Source organism: Callithrix jacchus, chromosome 5 (genome assembly GCF_049354715.1).
Source record: "Callithrix jacchus isolate 240 chromosome 5, calJac240_pri, whole genome shotgun sequence".
In the NCBI taxonomy this organism is placed as follows: Eukaryota; Metazoa; Chordata; class Mammalia; order Primates; family Cebidae; genus Callithrix; species Callithrix jacchus.
The window spans coordinates 87,749,350-87,771,256 of NC_133506.1; the positions used below are offsets into that span (position 1 = coordinate 87,749,350).

The window sequence follows — 21,907 nt, forward strand, 5'->3', positions numbered from 1 at the left end:
GCATGTTCTCTGGAAATGAGTATTACTAAATTACGTGTAATTTAATATGTAATTTAAACAAAAAAACCTTGGCACAATTATGTGTAATTTAGTAACATTTAGTAACGCTACACCAGCATTTTGGGAGGATGAGGCGGGCGGATTACATGCCTGTAATCCCAGCACTTTGGGAGGCCAGGAGTTCAAGACCAGCCTGGCCAACATGGTGAAACCCTATCTCTACTAAAAATACAAAAATTATCCATATGTGGTGGTGGATGCCTGTAATTCTAGGTATTTGGGAGACTGAGGCATGAGAATCACATGAACCCAAGAGGTGGAGGTTGCAGTGAGCTGAGATTGCACTATTGCGCTCTAGCCTTAATGACAGAGCAAGACTCTGTGTAAAATAAATAGGCTGGGCATGGTGGCTCACACCTGTAATCCCAGCACTTTGGGAGGCTGAGGCATGCAGATCACAGGAGGTCAGGAGTTCAAGACCAGCCCGGCCAACATAGTGAAACCCCATCTCTACTAAAAATATAAAAATTAGCTGGGCATGGTGGCACACACCTGTAGTCCCAGCTACTCAGGCAGCTGAGGCAAGAGAATCGCTTGAACCCGGGAGGTGGAGGTTGCATTGAGCCGAGATCGCGCCATTGCACCCCAGCCTGGGTAACGAGCGAAACTCCGTCTCAAAAATAAATAAATAAATAAACAATGTGCTCGAAACTCTACACAACTGGCCGGGCATGGTGGCTCACGCCTGTAATCCCAGCACTTTGGGAGGCCAAGGCAGGTGGATCACCTGAGGTTGGGAATTCGAAACCAGCCTGACCAACATGAAGAAACCCCGCCTCTACTAAAAATACAAAATTTGCTGTGTATGGTGGCGCATACCTGTAATCCCAGCTACTCAGGAGGCTGAGGCAGGAGAATCGCTTAAACCTGGGAGGGGTGGAGGTTACAGTGAGTCAAGATTACGCCACTGCACTTCAGACTGGGCAACAGAGGGAGAATCCATTTGAAAAGAAAAAAAAAACCTTGGCACAATTGAAATATTACTAAAAATGTCTGGCTGTGGTAGCTTACACCTATAATCCTAGCACTTTGGGAGGCCAAGGGGGGCGGATCATGAGGTCAGGAGATTGAGACCATCCTGGCTAACACAGTGAAACCCCATCTCTACTAAAAATATAAAAAAGTAGTTGGGCGTGATAGCACGTGACTGTAGTCCTAGCTACTGTGGAGGCTGAGGCAGGAGAATCGCTTGAACCTGGCGGGGCAGAGGTTGCAGTGAGCTGAGATCATGCCACTGTACTTCAGCCTGGGCGACAGAGGGAAACTCCCATCTCAAAAAGAAAAATAAAGAAATATTACTAAAAATCATTAATGTTGCCAAGTGCGATGGTTCATGCCTGTAATTCTAGCATTTTGGGAGACTGAGGCAGTCAGATTGCCTGACCCCAGGAATTTGAGACCAGCCTGGGCAATGTGGCAAAACCCCATCTCTACTAAAAATACAAAAAATTAGCTGGGCATGGTGGTGCACAACTACAATCCCAGCTACTCTGAAGGCTGAGGCAGGAGAATAACTTGAACTTGGGAGGTGGAGGTTGCAGTGAGCCAAGATTGCATCATTACACTCCAGCCTGGGCAACTGAGCAAGACTCTGTCTCAAAATATATATATGTATCCTTGATATTAATTAAGGATCTTCTGACTATATATGGTGATTATTATTATTTGGTTTTCTACTATACAGAATCACTCATTTAAAATCACCATATTTTTGGTCAAAATTAACTAGAAGTAGAAAATTGACTTCATTATTGTATCTGTGTCACCCAAACATGTTTGCTACTCTTTTTTTTTTTTTTTTTTTTTTTTTTGAGACAGGTTCTGGCTCTGTCATCCAGGCAGAGTGCAGTGGTGCGACCTTGGCTCCCCACAACCTCAACCTCCCCAGGCTCAAGCTATCTTCCCACCTCTACCTCCTGAGTAGGTGGGACTACAGATGTGCACCACCATGTCTGGCTGATTTCTTTTTTTTTTGGAGACAGAGTTTCGCTCTTGTTACCCAGGCTGGAGTGCAATGGCGCGATCTCGGCTCACCACAACCTCTGCCTCCTGGGTTCAGGCAATTCTCCTGCCTCAGCCTCCTGAGTAGCTGGGATTACAGGCACGTGCCACCATGCCCAGCTAATTTTTTATATTTTTAGTAGACACGGGGTTTCACCATGTTGACCAGGATGGTCTCAATCTCTTGACCTCGTGATCCACCCGCCTTGGCCTCCCAAAGTGCTGGGATTATAGGCATGAGCCACCATGCCTGGCTGCCTGATTTCTTTATTTTTGATAAAGGTGGGGTCTTGCCGTGTTGCCCAGGTTGGTCTCAAACTCCTGTCCTCAAGCCATCCTCCTGCCTCAGCCTCCCAAAGTGCTGGGATTACAGGCATAAGCCACTGTGCCCAGCATTAGTTTTAAAATAAGTCAGGTTTCTTTTATTCTTTGAAAAGTTTTTTTCTTGAGATGGGGTGTTGCTGAAGATGATTTTTGTGAGTTAAAAGGGTATAGTGCTCTCTACCAGATTGAAAGTAATGTGGGAATTTTGCTAGTTGTAATGTCTATTTTATTAATGCACTCCGAAACGGGAAATAACCATAGCATGGGTTCAGGGACCCACTGACAGATGAACCTGAGCTAAAACTCCATTGATCACCTGACCTCCACAAACCCTATTCTGACTGGTAGACCACAGTGACAGTTGGGTCTTCTGGAATTAGTGCTAGTTTAGAGCCAGTGGCTAGTTGATAATTCTTTTCCCCAATACATAGCTATCCTAATAAGAGGCCATAGGTCCTTTTGTGGATGTCTGGGAGAAAAATTAACAGCAGCATAGAAATTTTTGGCTCTGTAGTAGGGTCATACTCATGGGAACTTGACCTCTTCCTCATTCAGTGGGTTCTAGGTCTGTAAACTGACTCCAATCTGGGAATTGATTGAGCATCTGTGATTCTCATTTTTCTTATTTATTTATTTATTTTTTGTGATTCTCATTTTTATGATTAAAGTTTAACTTTTGGCTGGGCGTGGTGGCTCATGCCTATAATCCCAGCACTTTGGGAGGCCGAGGTGGGTGGATCACCTGAGATCAGGAGTTCAAGACCAGCCTGGCCAATATGGTGAAACCCTGTCTTGACTAAAAATATAAAAAATTAGCCAGGTGTGGTGGCGCACACCTATAGTTCCACTGCTTGGGAGGCTGAGGCAGGAGAATTGCTTGAACCCAGGAGTGGAGGTTGCAGTGAGCCAGGATTGTGCCACTGCACTCTGGCCTGGGTGACAGAGTGCCCTTAAGGGGGCAAAGGTCCACACTCAGAAACAAAAAAAATTCAAGTTGTGTTCACTTGACCTAGAATTCTTCTGTTTATACACATCAAGTAAGAATTTAACAGATTTCACATCTGTTTCACTTCTAAGAATGCTGTAAGGTCTCTGAGAGTCAGACTGCTTTTTCTTTTTTTTTTTTTTTTTTTTTTTGAGACGGATCTCAGCTCACTGCAACCTCCCCCTCCTGGGTTCAAGTGATTATCCTGCCTCAGCTTCCTGAGTAGCTGGGATTATAGGCACATGCCACCATGCCTGGCTAAGTTTTGTATTTTTAGTAGAGATGGAGTTTCACCATGTTGGTCAGGCTGCTCTTGAACTCCTTGACCTCGTGATCCGCCCATCTCAACCTCCCAAAATGATGGGATTACAGGCGTGGGCCACTGCTCCTGGCCTGGGAGTCAGACTATTTTGATAGCTGTTTTGATTCTGGTATGGAGTGAAAAGGTAGTACTACTAATGACTAAAATAAAAAGTATAGAGACCCTTAGTTTTTAAAATGGTGTTATTGGAGTATGGGGTAGCTTGACTTTGTTGGCAGCTATACTTCTTTATACCTATGCAGGCATGACTTTTGTCTTCTGTTCTCAGTCCCTTTTAAGCTGCCAATTTAGTCTAAGGAGGAAATGAAAACTTTAGAAACTCAGCAAATGTTGACATTTAAACTTTTACAGGAGTGAAAGATTAACCTTTGGCTTCTGTGCTACAATTTTTTCTTAGTTTATACGAGCCTTCTTGGCGTTGCTAAAGGGCTGATGTCAAGATTTGCATCTTAACCTCAGTGTTCATGGATTTATAATTTATCCACAGAATTTTCTCTAGGCTTGTAACTCAAGTATTAAGAGCCCCCTCCCAAAAGTACATTTTAAGTATATTAAAAACATGTTTTACTTTAGTTTTGCAAAATATGCTCTTTTAAAAACAAGAAACTTGACTCATTCATTTTCTAATCTGTCCATTTGATTTTTTTACATAGAAAATTATTATCAGCAGGAGACAGGGTAGGCAGTTTAAATGTTGTCATAGAAAGTAGAACTTTTATGGAGAGATCTTATTATCAAAATTAGTTTTTTAAAAATTTGCTAGTTTTTTATTTTTTAGTCTCTGGGTAGTTCTTTTAAAGGATAATTTTCCCTCCCAAGTGACATGGATATTAGTAAACATTCTCCCTGATAGCTATTACATAGCAAATGACAAGTAACAGACTATTTTACTAAGAAAATAAGATAAAATGCCACATAATTAAATAATGTGGACAAAAAAGCATTTAATATACAAGAGTATGAATTTACCATTCAATTTATGGTTTTAGGAAAACTAGAAAAGAGGAGAAAAAAACAATAAATTTGCAAGAAGAAATAAATACATTGCAAAACTGAAGAATGGGAAATAATCAAGAGTTGGAAAATTAGGAAGGCAAAATGAAGGAGAGTACATCGGATATAACAAAAGGTACTGAGGACTTACAAACAGAAAATACTGGAAGTGAATGTTGTTAGTTATATGAAAGTCTCAATGAGTAAATAATTTCAAAGATAGTAGGAATTAATACTGACAAAATAAGACATAAAAATCAGAATAGGGGCTGGGCGTTGTGACTCATGCCTGGGGCAGCACTTTGGGAGTCTGGGGCAGTAGATTGCCTGAAGTCAGGAGTTTGAGACCAGACTGGCCAACATAGTGAAACCCTGTCTCTACTAAAAATACCAAAATCAGCCGAGTGTGGTAGTGCACGCCTGTAATCCCAGTTACTCGGGAAGTTGAGGCACTAGAATTGCTTGCAGGAGGTGGTGGTTGCAGTGAGCTGAGATTGCACCACTGCACTCCAGCCTGGCTGAAACAGTGAGACTCCATCTCAGCAACAACAAGAAAACCAGAATAGACCCTTGTAACCAAAAAAATTGAGGCAATTGTAAAACTACTCCTCCTCTCCCTCATACTGCCTTAAGGGGGCAAAAGTCCACACTCTAGGTGTTGGTGATTTCTCCTAACCTTTTAATTAATTAATTTATTTATTTATTTAGAGATAGGGTCTTGGTCTGTCACCCAGCCTGGAGTGCGGTGGTACAAACACAGCTGACTGCAGCCTCAGCCTTTTGGGCTCAGGCAGTTCTCCCACTTCAGCCTCCCAAGTAGCTGGGACCACAGGCATGGACCACCACACTTGGGTAATTTTTAAATTTTTTGTAGAGATGGGATCTTGCTATGCTACCCAAGCTGGTCTGGAACCCTCGGGGTCAAGTAACTCTCTCTCCTCAGCCTCCCAAATTGTTGAGATTACATGTCTAAGCCACCACTCCTGGTCTCTTCTAACCTTTTTTAAGAAGCAGATACTTCTCATGTTGAATAATAACATAGTAGTAAACAACTCTTAACAGTAAAACAACAAACATGAAAAAAAAAAGACAACAATAAACATGAAAAAGTAAAAGTATAACCAAATCTCATTTATGAATGTATAGATATTTAAATTAAAATAAAAATGCTAGCAAATGACAGCAGATTGTTTCCTTGTTTTGTTTCAAGTAGTTTATCCTAGGAATGTCAGACAAGTTCAGTGTTTAATAACTCATTTAATATATCTAGAGTCAGTGCTATGGTTTGAATTTGTCCCTCCAAAATTCAGGTGTTGTTGCCTACACACACACACACATACACACACTTTTTTGTTTTTGGAGACGGAGTCTCTGTTGCCCAGACTGGAATGCAATGGCAGTCTTGGCTCACTGCAACCTCTGCCTCCCGGGTTCAAGTGATTTTTCTGCCTCAGCCTCCCCAGTAGCTGGGATTACAGATGGCTGCCACCATGCCCAGCTAATATTTGTATTTTTAGTAGAGATGGGGTTTCACCATGTTGGCCAGGCTGGTCTCAATCTCCTGACCTCGTGATCTGCCTGCCTTAGCCTCCCAAAGTGCTGGGATTACAGGTGTGAGCCACCACACCAGGCCTGTTGCCAGTATATTAAGAGGTGATTAGGTGAAGAGAGCTCCTCCTCCTCCTCTCATGAATGGGACTAGGTATCTTTTTAAAGGCTTGATATCGCGAACTTTGTTTTTACACCTTGCCATGTGAGGACAGTGTCCATCCCCTCTTGCCCTTCTGTCTTCTACTATATGAGGATGTAGCTTTCCTTCCCTCTGGAGGACACAGTGTTCAAGGCACCATCTCAGAAGCAGAGCCTGGACCCTCACCAGACACCTAACCTGCTAGTGTCTTGGTACTGGACTTCCCAGCCTCCAGAACTGTGAGAAATTAAATTTCTGTTTTCCATAATTACCCAGTTGGCTAGGTGCAGTGTCTCATCCCTGTAATCCCAGCATTTTGTAGATGGAGGCCGGCATATTGCTTGAGCCCAAGAGTTCGAGACCATCCTGGGAAGAATGGTGAAACCCCAACTCTACAAAAACACAAAAATTAGCCAGACGTGGTGGCGTGTGCCTGTAATCCTAGCTACTTAGGAGGCTGAGGCAGAAGGATCACTTGAGCCCAGAGGTTGAGACTGCAGTGAGCCATGATTGGAACACTGCACTCCAGCCTGGGTGACAGAGTAAAACCCTGTCTAAAAAAAAAATATCCAGTCTTAGGTATATTATTATAACAGCACATACAGACTAAGTATTGGCTGAATGGTGAGGAGTACGTATTTTGAACCAGATAGCCGTGGTTCACGTCTTGGCTTTGCTTCCTAATGGCTGTGCTGTACCTGAGCGAATCAAGGAATGCCTCACACTCTGAGAATGAATTATGAGTCCTTTATTAAGCCGACAACCAAGACTGGCTAGCGCCCAAAATTCTCTCGGCCCTGAAGAAAAAATTAGGTCGTCTTTTATACACTAGTTTTAACAGGAAGCGGGGAACCTAGCTGAAACAAAGTTTTCACAAAGCCCAGGTAAGCAAAAAGTTAAAAAGAAAAACTGATACTTAAGAAATAAAACAGTGCGATGTGTGAGGAGTACAGTTGTCATGAAAGACATACAACTTATGGATAAGACGGGCACTCACTCACTGCAGCCGCAATTCCAGGCTCTGCTGATACCACTTTATTCAGCCTCTTATCAACAAAGGCATTTCTGGTTGCCCAGAGTCAGTCTAACCTTGCTTTATACTATAGTTACATACTTAATGGGGAGAGGGTTACTAAAACGAGGAAGCCAAAATGAAGTCTGTTCAGCTCAAAAAGGCTAACATAAAGCCTGAACAGCTTTAGTCAGGGAAAAGGAAAGTTAGTTTTAGCTGGCAGAAAGCAGGGTATCACAGTGTGACCTTGAGTGAGTTTATTAAACTATAAAACTCTTACACTTTCCTCATCTATAAATGAGTAATAAGAGCAGCTACCTCACAAGGTTGTGTTTGCTAGGGCAGCCATAACAGATACCACATATGGGTGGCTTAAACAACATAAATTTATTTTCTTATAATTCTGGAGGCTAAATGTGCATTAGCAAGGTGTCAGCAGGTTTGGTTCCTTTCTCCTTGGCTTGCAGATGCCTGCCTCCTTCCTGTGGCCTCATATTGTGGTCCCTCTGTGTGTGGGTACATGTCTGGGTGTGCTCGCTCTCGCTTTCTCACTCTGTCTTCATCTCCTTTCATTAAGAACACCAGTTTTATTGGATTTACACTTCTATCTCCAAATAAACTAAAGTACTGGAGATTTGGGCTTCAACATAGGAATTTTGGGAGGACACAGTTTAGCTCATAACAGGTTGTTACTAAGGTTAGATGTCCTGATATACCTGGCCCTAGCAAATACCACCTAAGTGTTGGTTTTCATTATTACTACTTCATAATAACAAGTAAATAATATATAAAAACCCCAAAACTTTAGAGAAATCTTCTTATTTCAGAGTAATTAGAGATTGACAGGAAGTTATACAACATGTATAGGACAGTTCTATCCATGTACCCTGCATCTCTCCTCCTGTGTAATTCTAGTAAATTATTAAAACCAAGAAATTGACATTGGTACAATCCATAGGACTAATTCAGATTTCAGGTTACACATGAATCATTTGTGTATGTATATTTACACTCCTAGGCCATTTTATCACGTGTAGCTTGTTGTAACCACTATAGTCAAGATGCACGACTACTTCATCGCAAGTCTCTTCCCTGCTATACCTTTGTAGCCACACCCACCCATTCTCCCTTGAAACCTTAATCCCTGACAACTAGAAATCTATTTTGCTCTATAATTTCATTATTTCAAGAATGTAGTATATATACATGGAGTCACAAAGTACACAATCTTTTATTTTGAGACAGGGTCTCACTCTGTCACTTAGGCTCGAATGCAGTGGTGCAATCTTAGCTCACGGCAGATGCTGCCTCCTGGGTTCAAGTGATCCTTCCATTTCAGCCTCCAGAGCAGCTGGGACTACAGGTGCACACCACTATGCTAGCTAGTTTTTAAATTTTTCAAAGTGATCCTTCCATCTCAGCCTCCAGAGCAGCTGGGACTACAGGTGCACACTACCATGCTAGCTAGTTTTTAAATTTTTCAAAGTGATCCTTCCATCTCAGCCTCCAGAGCAGCTGGGACTACGGGTGCACACTACCATGCTAGCTAGTTTTTAAATTTTTCATAGACAGGGTCTCTTATTGCCCAGGCTGGTCTTGATTTCCTGGGTTCCAGCAGTCTTCCTGCCTTGGTGTCTCCCAAAGTGCTAGGATTACAGATGTAAGCCACTGCACCCAGCCTACAGCTTTTTGAGGTTGGCTTTTTTCACTTGTCATAATTTCCTTGAAGTTTCAAGATTTTGCATATAGAAATAGGGCATTCCTTTCTATTGCTGTGTAGTATTCCATGGTGTGGATATAGTACACTTTGCTTAACCATTGTCCTTCATGAGGACATTTAGTTTGTTTTCAGTTTTTGGCTATTATGAATAAAGCTACTATGAACATTCTTACATAGGTTTTTACATCAACATGTTTTTCTTTCTCTGCAATAAATGTTTAAGAGTACAACTGCTGGGTCAAATGATAAGTTTTAAGTGCATTTTTAGTTTTAAAAGAAACTGCCAACCAAAAAAAAAAGGCTTTACCTGGCTGGGTGCGGTGGCTCATGCCTGTAATCCCAATACTTTGAGAGGCTGAGGCGGGTGGATCATGCGGTCAGGAGATCGAGACCAACCTGGCCAACATGGTGAAACCCCATTTTAAAATAATAAAAGAGAAAAAAAGAAAAAAGCCTTTACCTTTTTACATTATCACCAGCAATATATGTGATTCGGTTTCTCTGTATCCTTGACAGCATTTTATTGTTGCTGTTTTTTTTTTTAAGACGGAGTTTCGCTCTTGTTACCCAGGCTGGAGTGCAATGGCACGATCTCGGCTCACCGCAACCTCCGCCTCCTGGGTTCAGGCAATTCTCCTGCCTTGAGCCTCCTGAGTAGCTGGGATTACAGGCACGTGCCACCATGCCCAGCTAATTTTTTTTTGTATTTTTAGTAGAGACGGGGTTTCACCATGTTGACCAGGATAGTCTCGATCTCTTGACCTTGTGATCCACCCACCTCGGCCTCCCAAAGTGCTGGGATTACAGGCGTGAGCCACCGCGCCCGGCTGTTGCTGTTTTTTTTTTTTTTTTTAGCCATTCTTATAGGTATGTCATGCAATCTCATTGTGGTTTAAATTTGTATTTCCCTAAAGGCTAATGATGCTGAACATCTTTTCTTGTACTCATTAGTCATCTTTGCATCCTCTTTTTTTTTTGTTCTGTTTTTTTGAGATGGAGTTTCGCTCGTTTCCCAGGCTGGAGTATAATGGCGCCATCTCAGCTACCGCAAACTCTGCCTCCTGGGTTTAAGTGATTTCTCTTGCCTCAGCCTTTCTAGTAGCTGGGATTACAGGCATGCAGCACCATGTCCAGCTAGTTTTGTATTTTTAGTAGAGACGGGGTTTCTTCATGTTGGTCAGGTTGGTCTTGAACTGCCAGCCTCAGGTTATCTGCCTGCCTTGGCCTTCCAAAGTGCTGGGATTACAGGCATGAGCCATAAATTTTTTTCTTTTATTCATTATTATTATTATTTATTATTGTTGTTTTTTGAGATGGAGTTTTGCTCTTGTTGCCCCAGGTCCACCCTGGGTGCAACGGTCCAATGGTGCGATCTCGGCTCACTGCAACCTCCCCTCCCTGGTTCAAGCGATTCTCCTGCCTCAGCTTCCTGAGTAGCTGGGATTACAGGCACCTGCCACCACGCCTGGCTAAATTTTTGTATTTTTAATAGAGACTTGGTTTAACTGTGTTGGCCAGGCTGGTCTCAAACTCCAAACCTCAGGTGATCCACCCGCCTCAGCCTCGAAAAGTGCCAGGATTACAGGCGTGAACCACTACACTGTGCCCGGCCTATTGTTTTTATTTTTGAGACAAGCCTATTTTTATTTATTTTTATTTTTATTTTATTCTGTCATCCAGACTGGAGTGTAGTGGTGCAACCTCGGCTCCCTGCAACCTCCACTTCCCTGGTTCAAGCAGTTCTCCTGCCTCAGCCTCCTGAGTAGCTGGGATTACATGTGTGTGCCACCTAATCCCAGTTACTCCCAGCTAATTCTTGTATTTTTAGTAGAGGGGGGGTTTTACCCTGTTGGCCAGGCTGGTTTTGAACTTCTGACCGCGGGTGATCTACCTGCCTCAGCCTCCCAAAGTGCTGGGATTACAAGTGTGAACCACTGCGCCCAGCCTAGGTTAATTTTTTATAAGGTTTGAGTCACAGGTTTTTGTTTTTTTATTTTTTTCCTGTGCATGTAGTTGTTCCAGTAAATTTATTTAAAAATCTTTTTTTTTTCAATTTATGTAATTTATTAAATTGCCTTTTTTTTTTTTTTCTTAAAGAGAAGAGGTTTTACTCTGTTGCCCAGGTTGGAGTGCAGTAGTGCAATCACCATTCACTGTAACCTTGCACTCCTGAACTCCCGCCTCAGCCTTCTGAGTAGCTAGGACTAGAGACATTGTCACCATGGCTGGCTAATTTTTTCATTTTTTATAGAGATGGGATCTCACTTTGTTTCCTAGGCAAGTCTCAAAGTCCTGGCCTCAAGTGATCCTTGAGCAGTCGTCCCAGGTCAGACTTCCAAAGTGTTGGGATCACATGGGGGAAACCTATTAAATTGCTTTGGCATTTTGTCAAAAATCATTTGGACATATTTATGTGGGTTGTTTTTTTTTTTCTTTCTTTCTTTTTTTGAGATGGAGTTTTGCTCTTGTTGCCCAGGCAGGAATGCAATGGTGTGATCTTGGCTCACTGCTGCAATCTGCGCCTCCTGAGTAGCTGGGATTACAGGCACCCACCACCACACCTAGCTAACTTTTGTATTTTTAGTAGAGATGGGGTTTTACCATGTTGGCCAGGCTGGTCTTGAACTCTCGACCTCAGGTGATCCACCTGTCTTGGCCTCCCAAAGTGCTGGGATCCACGCCTGGCCAAGGGTCTCTTTTTAGCTGTGAGGATTAAATATACTAAAATAGAATGTCTTGCCCATAAAGTGCTACATAATGTGAGCTTTTGAGGGTTGTGTTTTTTAAAAAGTACTATATAAGTGTTAGTTGTTATTATTATTACTTTACAACACAGCAAATTAATAATAATTTTTTTTTTTGAGACAGTCTGGCTCTGTCACCCAGACTGGAGTGCAGTGGCATGATCTTGGCTCACTACAACTTCCGCCTCCTGGGTTCAAGCAATTTTCCTGCTTCAGCCTTGCAAGTAGCTGGGACTACAGGCGTATGCCATCAGGCCCAGCTAATTTTTGTATTTTTAATAGAGGTGGAGTTTCACCGTATTGGCCAGGCTGGTCTTGAACTCCTGACCTCAAATGGTCCACCCACCTTGGCCTCCCAAAGTGCTGGGCTTGCAGGTGTGAGCCCCTGCACCTGGCCAATAGTAATTAAAAAAAAATTTGGATGAACTAAGTAGGCATTCCTACTTTATAATTTTTAAAACAATACAGTTTCAAAATCTTTTTGTTTTAATTTGCATTTTAAGTTTTCGGGTACATGTGAAGAACATGCAAGATTGTTGCATAGGTACACACGTGGCAGTGTGATTTGCTGCCTTCCTTCCTTTCACCTATATCTGGCATTTCTCCCCATGCTGTCTCTCCCAAACTCTCTACCCCCTGCTGTCCCTCCCCTATTTTCCCCCAACATACCCCAGTGTGTAGTGCTCCCCTCCCTGTGTCCATGTGTTCTCATTGTTCAACACCCGCCTATGGTTGAGAACATGCGGTATTTCATTTTCTGTTCTTGTGTCAGTTTGCTGAGAATGATGGTTTCCAGGTTCATCCAGGTCCCTACAAAGGATACGATCATCGTTTTTGATGGCTGCATAATATTCCATGGTGTATATGTGCCACATTTTCCCTGTCCAGTCTATCATCGATGGGCATTTGGGTTGATTCCAGGTCTTTGCTAATGTAAACAGTGCTGCAATGAACATTCATGTGCATGTGTCCTTATAGTAGAATGATTTATAATCCTTTGGATATATACCCAGTAATGGGATTGCTGGGTCAAATGGAATTTCTATTTCTAGGTCCTTGAGGAATCGCCACACTGTCTTTCACAAAGGTTGAACTAGTTTACACTCCCACCAACAGTGTAAAAGTGTTCCTATTTCTCCACATCCTGTCCAGCATCTGTTGTCTCCAGATTTTTAAATGATCGCCATTCTAACTGGCGTGAGGTGATATCTCAATGTGGTTTTGATTTGCATTTCTTTAATGACCAGTGATTATAAGCTTTTTTTTGTATGTTTGTTGGCCACATAAATGTCTTCTTTTGAAAAGTGTCTGTTCATATCCTTTGCCCATTTTTGAATGGGCTTGTTTGTTTTTTTCTTGTAAATCTGTTTTAGTTCTTTGTAAATTCTGGATATCAGCCCTTTGTCAGATGGGTAAACTGCGAAAATTTTTTCCCATTCTGTTGGTTGCCGATTCACTCTAATGACTGTTTCTTTTGCTGTGCAGAAGGACTCTAATTAGGTCCCATTTATTTTGGCTTTCGTTGCCAATGCTTTTGGTGTTTTGGTCATGAAGTCCTTGCCTACGACTATGTCCTGAATGGGTTTTGCCCAGATTTTCTTCTAGGGTTTTTATGGTGTTAGGTCTTATGTTTAACTCTTTAATCCATCTGGAGTTAATTTTAGTGTAAGGTATCAAGAAGGGGTCCAGTTTCTGCTTTCTACATGGCTAGCCAGTTTTCCCAACACCATTTATTAAACAGGGAATCATTTCCCCGTTGCTTGTTTTGGTCAGGTTTGTCAAAAATCAGATGGTTGTAGACATATGGCATTGCCTCCAAGGCCTCTATTCTGTTCCATTGGTCTATATCTCTGTTTTGGTACCTGTACCATGCTGTTTTGATTACTGTAGCCTTGCAGTATAGTTTGAAGTCTGGTAGTGTGATGCCTCCCGCTTTGTTCTTTTTGCTTAGAATTGACTTGGCTATGCGGGCTCTCTTTTGGTTCCATATGAAGTTTAAGGTGGTTTTTTTTCAGTTCTGTGAAGAAGGTCATTGGTAGCTTGATGGGGATAGCGTTGAATCTGTAAATTAATTTGGGCAGTATGGCCATTTTCATGATATTGATTTTTCCTAATCATGAATATGGAATGTTTCTCCACCTGTTTGTGTCCTCTCTTATTTTGTTGAGTAGTGGTGTGTAGTTCTCCTTGAAGAGGTCCTTTATGTTCCTTGTTAGTTGTATTCCTAGGTATTTTACTCTCTTTGTAGCAATTGTGAATGGCAGTTCATTCTTGATTTGGCTCTCTAAGTCTGTTATTGGTGTATAGGAATGCTTGTGATTTTTGCACATTGATTTTGTATCCTGAGACTTTGCTGAAGTTGCTTATCAGTTTCAGGAGTTTTTGGGCTGAGATGATGGGGTCTTCTAGATATATCAACATGTCGTCTGCAAATAGAGACAATTTGGCTTCCTCCTTTCCTATTTGAATACTCTTTATTTCTTTTTCTTGCCTGATCGCTCTGGCTAGAACTTCTAGTACTATATTGAATAGGAATGGTGAGAGAGGGCATCCTTGTCTAGTGCCAGATTTCAAAGGGAATGCTTCCAGTTTTTGCCCATTCAGTACGATATTGGCTGTTGGTTTGTCATAAATAGCTTTTATTATTTTGAGATACGTTCCATCGATACCGAGTTTATTGAGGGTTTTTAGCTTAAAGGGCTGTTGAATTTTGTCAAAGGCTTTCTCTGCATCAGTTGAGATAATCGTGGTTTTCGTCTTTGGTTCTGTTTATGTGGTGAATTACGTTTATAGACTTGCGTATGTTGAACCAGCATTGCATCCCCAGGATGAATCCTACTTGATCATGGTGGATAAGCTTTTTGATGTGCTGTTGTATTCAGCTCGTCAGTATTTTATTGAAGATTTTTGCATCTATGTTCATCATGGGCATTGGCCTGAAGTTTTCTTTTCTTGTTGCGTCTCTGCCGGGTTTTGGTATCAGGATGATGTTGGTCTCATAAAATGATTTGGGAAGGATTCCCTCTTTTTGGATTATTTGGAATAGTTTCAGAAGGAATGGTACCAGCTCCTCTTTGTATGTCTGGTAGAATTCGGCTGTGAACCCATCTGGACCTGGGCTTTTTTTGTGTGGTAGGCTCTTAATTGCTGCCTCAACTTCAGACCTTGTTATTGGTCTATTCAGGGTTTCCACTTCTTCCTGGTTTAGGCTTGGAAGGAGGCAAGTGTCCAGGAATTTATCCATTTCTTTCTAGTTTACTAGTTTATGTGCATAGAGTTGTTTGTAATAATCTCTGATGATGGTTTGAATTTCTGTGGAATCTGTGGTGATATCCCCTTTATCATTTTTTATTACATCTATTTTGTTATTCTCTCGTTTCTTTTTATTAATCTGGCTAGTGGTATGTCTATTTTGTTGATCTTTTTGAAAAACCAGCTCCTGGATTTATTGATTTTTTTTTGAAGGGTTTTTTGTGTCTCTATCTCCTTCAGTTCTGCTCTGATCTTAGTTATTTCTTGTCTTCTGCTAGGTTTTGAGTTTTTTTGATCTTGCTCCTCTAGCTGTTTCAATTTTGGTGATAGGGTGTCAATTTTAGATCTCTCCTTGCTTCTTATGTGGGCACTTACTGCTATATATGTTCCTCTAAAGACTGCTTTAAATGTTTCCCAGAGATTCTGGTATGTTGTGTCTTCATTCTCGTTGGTTTCGAAGAACATCTTTATTTCTGCCTTCATTTCATTGTTTATCCAGTCAACATTCAACAGCCAGTTGTTCAGTTTCCATGAAGCTGTGCAGTTCTGAGTTAGTTTCTGAATTCTGAGTTCTAACTTGATTGCACTGTGGTCTGAGGGACTGTTTGTTATGATTTCCGTTCTGTTGCATTTGATGAGGAGTGATTTACTTCCAATTATGTGGTCAAATTTTGAGTAGGTGTGATGTGGTGCTGAGAAGAATGTATATTCTGTGGATTTGGGGTGGAGAGTTCCCTAAATGTCTATTAGGTTTGCTTGTTCCAGGTCTTAGTTCAAGTCCTGCATATCCTTGTTAATTTTCTATCTGGTTGATCTGTCTCATATTGACAATTGGGTGTTAAAGTCTCCCACTATTATTGTGTGGGAGTCTAAGTCTCTTTGTACGTCATTAAGAACTTGCCTTATGCATCTGGGTGCTCCTGTATATTGCGTGCATATATATTTAGGATTGTTAGCTCTTCTTGTTACATCGATCCTTTTACCATTATGTAATATCCTTCTTTGACTCTTTTGATCTTTGTTGCTTTAAAGTCTATTTTATCAGAGACAAGAATTGCAACTCCTGCTTTTTTTTTGCTCTCCATTTGCTTGGTAAATCTTCCTCCATCCCTTTATTTTGAGCCTTTGTGTATCCTTGCATGTGAGATGGGTTTCCTGGATACAGCACACCGATGGATTTTGGCTTTTTATCCAATTTGCCAGTCTGTGTCTTTGACTGGGGCATTTAGTCCTTTTACATTTAGGATTAATATTGTTATGTGTGAATTTGATCCTGCCATTTTTATGCTAGGTGGCTGTTTTGCCCGTTAGTTGATGCAGATTCTTCATTTTGTTGATGCTTATTACCATTTGGTATGTTTTTGGAGTGGCTGATACTGGTTGTTTCTTTCTATGTGTAGTGCCTCTTTCAGGAGCTCTTGTAAAGCAGGCCTGGTGGTGATGAAATCTCTGAGTACTTGCTTGTTTGCAAAGGATTTTATTTTTCCTTCACTTATGAAGCTCAGTTTGGCTGGATATGAAATTCGGGGTTGAAAGTTTTTTTCTTTAAGGATGTTTAATATTGGCCCCCACTCTCTTCTGGCTTGTAGGGTTTCTGCCGAGAGATCTGCTGTGAGTCTGATGGGCTTCCCTTTGTGGGTGACCAGACCTTTCTCTCTGGCTGCCCTTAGCATTTTCTCCTTCATTTCAACCCTGGTGAATCTGACGGTTATGTGCCTTGGGGTTGCTCTTCTTGAGGAATATCTTTGTGGTGTTTTCTGTATTTCCTGGACTTGAATATTGACCTGCCTTGCTAGGTTGGGGACATTTTCTTGGATAATATCCTGAAGAGTATTTTCTAGCTTGGATTCATTCTCTTTGTCACATTCAGGTACACCTATCAAATGTAGATTAGGTCTTTTCATTTCACATAGTCCCATATTTCTTTGAGACTTAGTTCATTCCTTTTTACCCTTTTTTTCTCTAATCTTGCCTTCTTGTTTTATTTCACTGAGTTGATCTTCGACCTCTGATATCCTTTCTTCTGCTTGGTCAGTTTGGCTGTTGAAACTTGTGCATGCTTTGTGAAGTTCTCGTGTTGTGTTTTTCAGCTCCGTCAGTTCACTTATATTCCTCTCTAAGTTGTCCATTCTCGTTAGCATTTCGTGAAATCTTTTTTCAACATTCTTATTTTCTTTGCGTTGGGTTAGAACATGTTCTTTTAGCTCACAGAAGTTTCTTATTACCCACCTTCTGAAGCCTGATTTTGTTATTTCATCATACTCATTCTCCATCCAGCTTTGTTCCCTTGCTGGTGAGGAGTTGTGATCCCTTGTAGGAGGAGAGGTGTTCTGGTTTCGGGTGTTTTCCTCCTTTTTGCTCTGGTTTCTTCCCATCTTTGTGGATTTATCCACCTGTCGTCTTTGTAGTTGCTGAGTTTCAGATTTGGTCTCTGAGTGGACGTCCAGTTTGTTGATGATAAAGTTATTTTTGTTTCTTAGTATTCCTTCTAACAGTATGGTCCCTCTACTGTAGGACTGCTGAGGTCCACTCCAGGCCCTGCTTGCCTGGGGATCACCTGCAGCAGCTGCAGAACAGTAAGGGTTGCTACCAGTTTCTTCTTCTGCTGTCTTTGTCCCAGAAGGATATCCACCAGATGTCAGTTTGATCTCTCCTTTATGAGGGGACTCTTTGAATATACGGGGGTCAGGGAGCTGCTTGAGGAGACAGTCTGTCCTTTATAGGAGCTCAAGTGCTGAGCTTTGAGCTCAATTGTTCATTCAGCACTGCTGGACAGGTATGTGTAGATCTGCTGCAGCAGAAGTCATAAACCCCTTTTTGTTTTCCAGGTGTTCTGTCCCTGGGAGTTAGGGCTTTATTTATGAGTTTCCGCTGAGCTGCTGCCTTTTTTTCAGGGCTGCTCTGCCCAGCAAGGGGGTAGCCTAGTCACTGTCTGCCTGCAGAGGCTTTGCTGAGCTGCTGTGGGCTCCGCCCAGCTGCCATGTGAACTTCCTTGCAGTCCTGTTTATATGGGTGTAGTTAGAACTGCCTTGGCAATGGTGGCCCCCCTCTGTAATGGCAGACTCTCTCTCTAATGGCGGGGTGCCTCAGCAATGGCGGGCGGCCTGAGCAATGGCGGACTACCTCTTTAGTGGTGGAGTATCTCGGTAATGGTGGACGCCCCTCCCCCACAGAGCTGGACTGTCCCGGGTTCAGCTGTGCTTGCTGTGAAACTCAACCCAGAGCGTTTTGTAGGGGTGAGACCAGCTAAGCCTGATCACCTGGCTTCCTGCCTCAGAGCCCTTTTTCTTTTGGTGAACGGTGGACTCTCTCCCAGGTGTTCCAGTCACCTGTTGAAAAGGCGCCGGAATCTGTGTGATTTCCCATGCGGCAACCCACTGTGTTGGCTGCAACAGCGGCGCTGAGATTCATGTTGCTTTTTTGCCCGGAAATCTCCTGGCCTGGCTCCCTATTTCAGTTTCCCTTTTAATCAGATGAGTGGGTGACTCTGCCTTCCCGGAGCTCCAATCGCCAGCTAAAAGGGCACCCAGACTGGTGTATTTTGTATGGAGAACCGCCACGCCCGGGCCCCAGCAAAACAGCCACGCCAGCCAAAACAACCACGCTGGCAACCGTGGGGCTCCTCCACCTGGGAATCTCCTGGTCTGTGGGCAATAAAAATCCATCTGGAAATGCGGCGTCCAGTCACCCTCTGAGCTTTCACTGGGAGCTGCAATCCCGAGCTGCTCCTAATCGGCCATCTTGGATCTTCCCCCTATAATTGTGTTCTACCTTCTTTCTCAAAATCTTTTTAATTGTGGTAAAATACACATAACATAAATGTACCATCTTAACCATTTTTAGGTATCAGTAGTAAATACATTCACATTGTTTGCAGCCAATCTCCAGAACTTAAAACCTAGGAAAACGAAAACTGAAATGCCCACTAAACGACTCCTCATATCCCTCCTTCCTCTCCAACCCCTGGCAATCACTATTCATTGACTCTATGAATTTGACTAGCATAGGTACCTCATCTGCATGGAATCAGTCTTCTTTTGACTGGCTTATTCACTTACCATAATGCTGTCAAGGATTATCCATGTTGTAGAATGTAGAATTTCATTGTACATACCATGTTTTGTTTATTCATTCATTTGTTGATGGATATTTGAATTGCTTCCACCTTTTGGCTATTGTGAATAATACTGCTGTGAACATGGTTGCACAGCTATTTCTTTGAGGCCCTGCTTTCAGCTCTTTTGGGTATATATCCAAAAATGGAATTGTTGTTCATATGGTAATTCTTTTTGAGGAACTGCCATAGTTTTCCATAGTGGTTGCAGCATTTTACATTTACCATCAACAGTGTACAAGTGTTCCAGTTTCTCCACATCCTCAGCAATACTTGTTATTTTGTGGGGTTGGGTTGTTTTTTTGTTTTCTTGATAGTGACCATCTCAGTGGATGTGAGGCAGTGTCTTGCTGTGAGATGCAGTTTCCTAAAATTATTAATTTTCAGCATCTTTTCCTGTAGTTGTTGGCCATTTTTATATCTTTGGAGAAATATCCAAGTCCTTTGCCCACTTTTTAAATGGGTTGTTTATTTGGTTGTTGTTAGGTTGTAGCAGTTGTTCATGTATTTGGGTTATTAATGCCTTACCATATATATAAATTGCAAGTATTTTCTCTCATTCCATGGGTTTCCTTTTCATTCTGTTGATTGTGTCATTTAATGCACAGAGATTTTAAATTTTGATGTCTATTTTAGGCGTTTTTACTGTTTTTATCTCTGCTTTTGGTGTCACATTCGAGAAATCATTGCTAAATTCAACGCTATAACACTCTCCATTTTCTTCTAAGAGTTGATGATAGTTTTGGTTCTTATGTTTAGGTCTTTGATGTGTTTTGAGTTAATTTTTGCATGTGGTAGTGGTCCAACTTTCATTTTATTTGCATGTGCATATCCAGTTTCTCCAGCACTGCCCCCAGCCCCCCTTTTTTTGAAACAGTCTTGCTCTATCATCCAGGCTGAAGTGCAGTGGCAGTGATCTCTTGCTTCAGCCACCCGAGTAGCTGGGATTATGGGTGTGTGCCACCACACCCAGCTAATTTTTGTATTTTTAGTAGAGGCGGGGTTTCACCATGTTGGCCAGACTGGCCTCAAACTCCTAACCTCAAGTGATCCACTCACCTTGGCCTCCCAAAGTGCTGGGATTACAGGTGTGAGCCACCATGCTGGCCCGCAGCACCCTTTTATGAAAAAATGGACTTTTACCTTTGAATAGTCTTGGCACCTTATTGAAAATCATTTGACCATGTATGTGAGGATTTCTTTCTGGCTGTCCATTCTTTTCCATTGATATATGTCTGTCTTTAATGCCAATATCATGATGTTTTGATTACTATAGCTTTGTAATTTTATTTATTATTATACTTTTTTGAGACAGTGTCTCACTGTTACTCTGGACAGAGTGCAGTGGTGCAATCTTGGCTCACTGCAGCCTTCACCTCCCAGGTTCAAGTGATTCTTCTGCCTCAGTCTTCCGACTAGCTGAGACTACAGGCTTGCACCACTCCACCCTACTATGTTTTGTTATTTTAGTGCAGATGGGGTTTCACCATGTTGGCCAGGCTGGTCTCAAACTCCTGACCTCAGGTGATCCACCCGCCTCAGCCTCCCAAAGTATTTGGGATTACAGGCGTGAGCCATTGCGCCTCGCCTGTAATAAGATTTAAAATAGGAAGTGTGGGACCTTCAACTATGTTCCTTTTCAAGATTGTTTTGTCTGTTTTGGGTCTTAGCCCATTTATGCCTGCTGTTCCGTTATTGGAACGCTAAGCTTGTGGGAGTTGTTTATATTATGCTCAGTGTCATTGCCAAGGTCTGATTTTTCACAGGAAAAATCTGCAACCTGAGTCATAAATAGGTTAATGTAGTTTTTAATGGTAAGCTCTAGAGATGTTACCATGAAAATGAAAAACAGAAAAATGCTTTCTTTGATTATTTCGTGTTTTATTCAGAGCAGTAAAATGGAAAACAAGTAAGAGGTATAAATTATGGAAAGGAGGATAAAACCTTGTTATTTACAAATGCTATGATTCTATACCTAGACAGCTAAATTGAAAGAAAGAAACTGGGCTGGCCGGGCACAGTGGCTCATGCCTGTAATCCCAGCACTTTGGGAGGTCAAGGCAGGTGGATCACTTTAAGGCAGGAGTTCCCGATCAGCCTGGCCAACATGATGAAACCCTGTCTCTACTAAAAATACAAAAAAATTAGGCGTGGTGGTGCATGCACTGTAATCCCAGCTACTTGGGAAGCTGACAGAGGAGAATTGCTTGAATTTAGGAGGCAGGGATTGCAGTGAGCTGAGATCGCACCATTGCACTCGAGCCTGGGCTACAGAGCAAGACTCTGTCTCCAAACGAAAAAAAAAAAGAAAGGAACAAACCGAAGATGATTAAGAAGACAATTCAGTAAAGTGACTTGGCTAAATAAAAACCATGAAAATAAATAATTTCTGTATTTCAGCAGTAGCATAAACATGTTTTTATTTTACTGGTAACTTTTATTTTGCGACAGGATCTTAGCTCTGTCACTCTGGCTGTAATGCAATGGTGCCATCTTGGTTCACTGCAACCTCCGCCTTGTGGCGCGTCCCTGTAATCGCAGCTACTTGGGAGGCTGAGATGGGAGAATGGCTTGAACCCGGGAGGCAGAGGTTGCAGTGAGCCAAGACTGCTCCACTGTACTCCAGCCTGGGCAACAAAACAAGAGCAAGACTTTCTCTCAAAAAAAAGAGAGAGAGAGAGAGAGTCCTT

General features: G+C 42.0%; 1 protein-coding gene across 33 annotated transcripts in view; it reads left to right on the top strand.

Moving 5' to 3' along the window:
• The window catches only part of TLK2 (tousled like kinase 2), a 150,453-nt gene that overhangs the window by 33,835 nt on the left and 94,711 nt on the right, over positions 1–21,907 (top strand). For 4 of the 33 annotated variants that reach the window (XM_078373469.1, XM_078373468.1, XM_078373471.1 and 1 more), the window contains one exon: positions 4,682–4,821. The exons of the other annotated variants lie outside the window; for them this stretch is intronic. The gene's annotated coding sequence lies outside the window, so the exon portion shown is untranslated. The remainder of the gene's footprint in view (positions 1–4,681; positions 4,822–21,907) is intronic. 33 annotated transcript variants of the gene reach the window in all.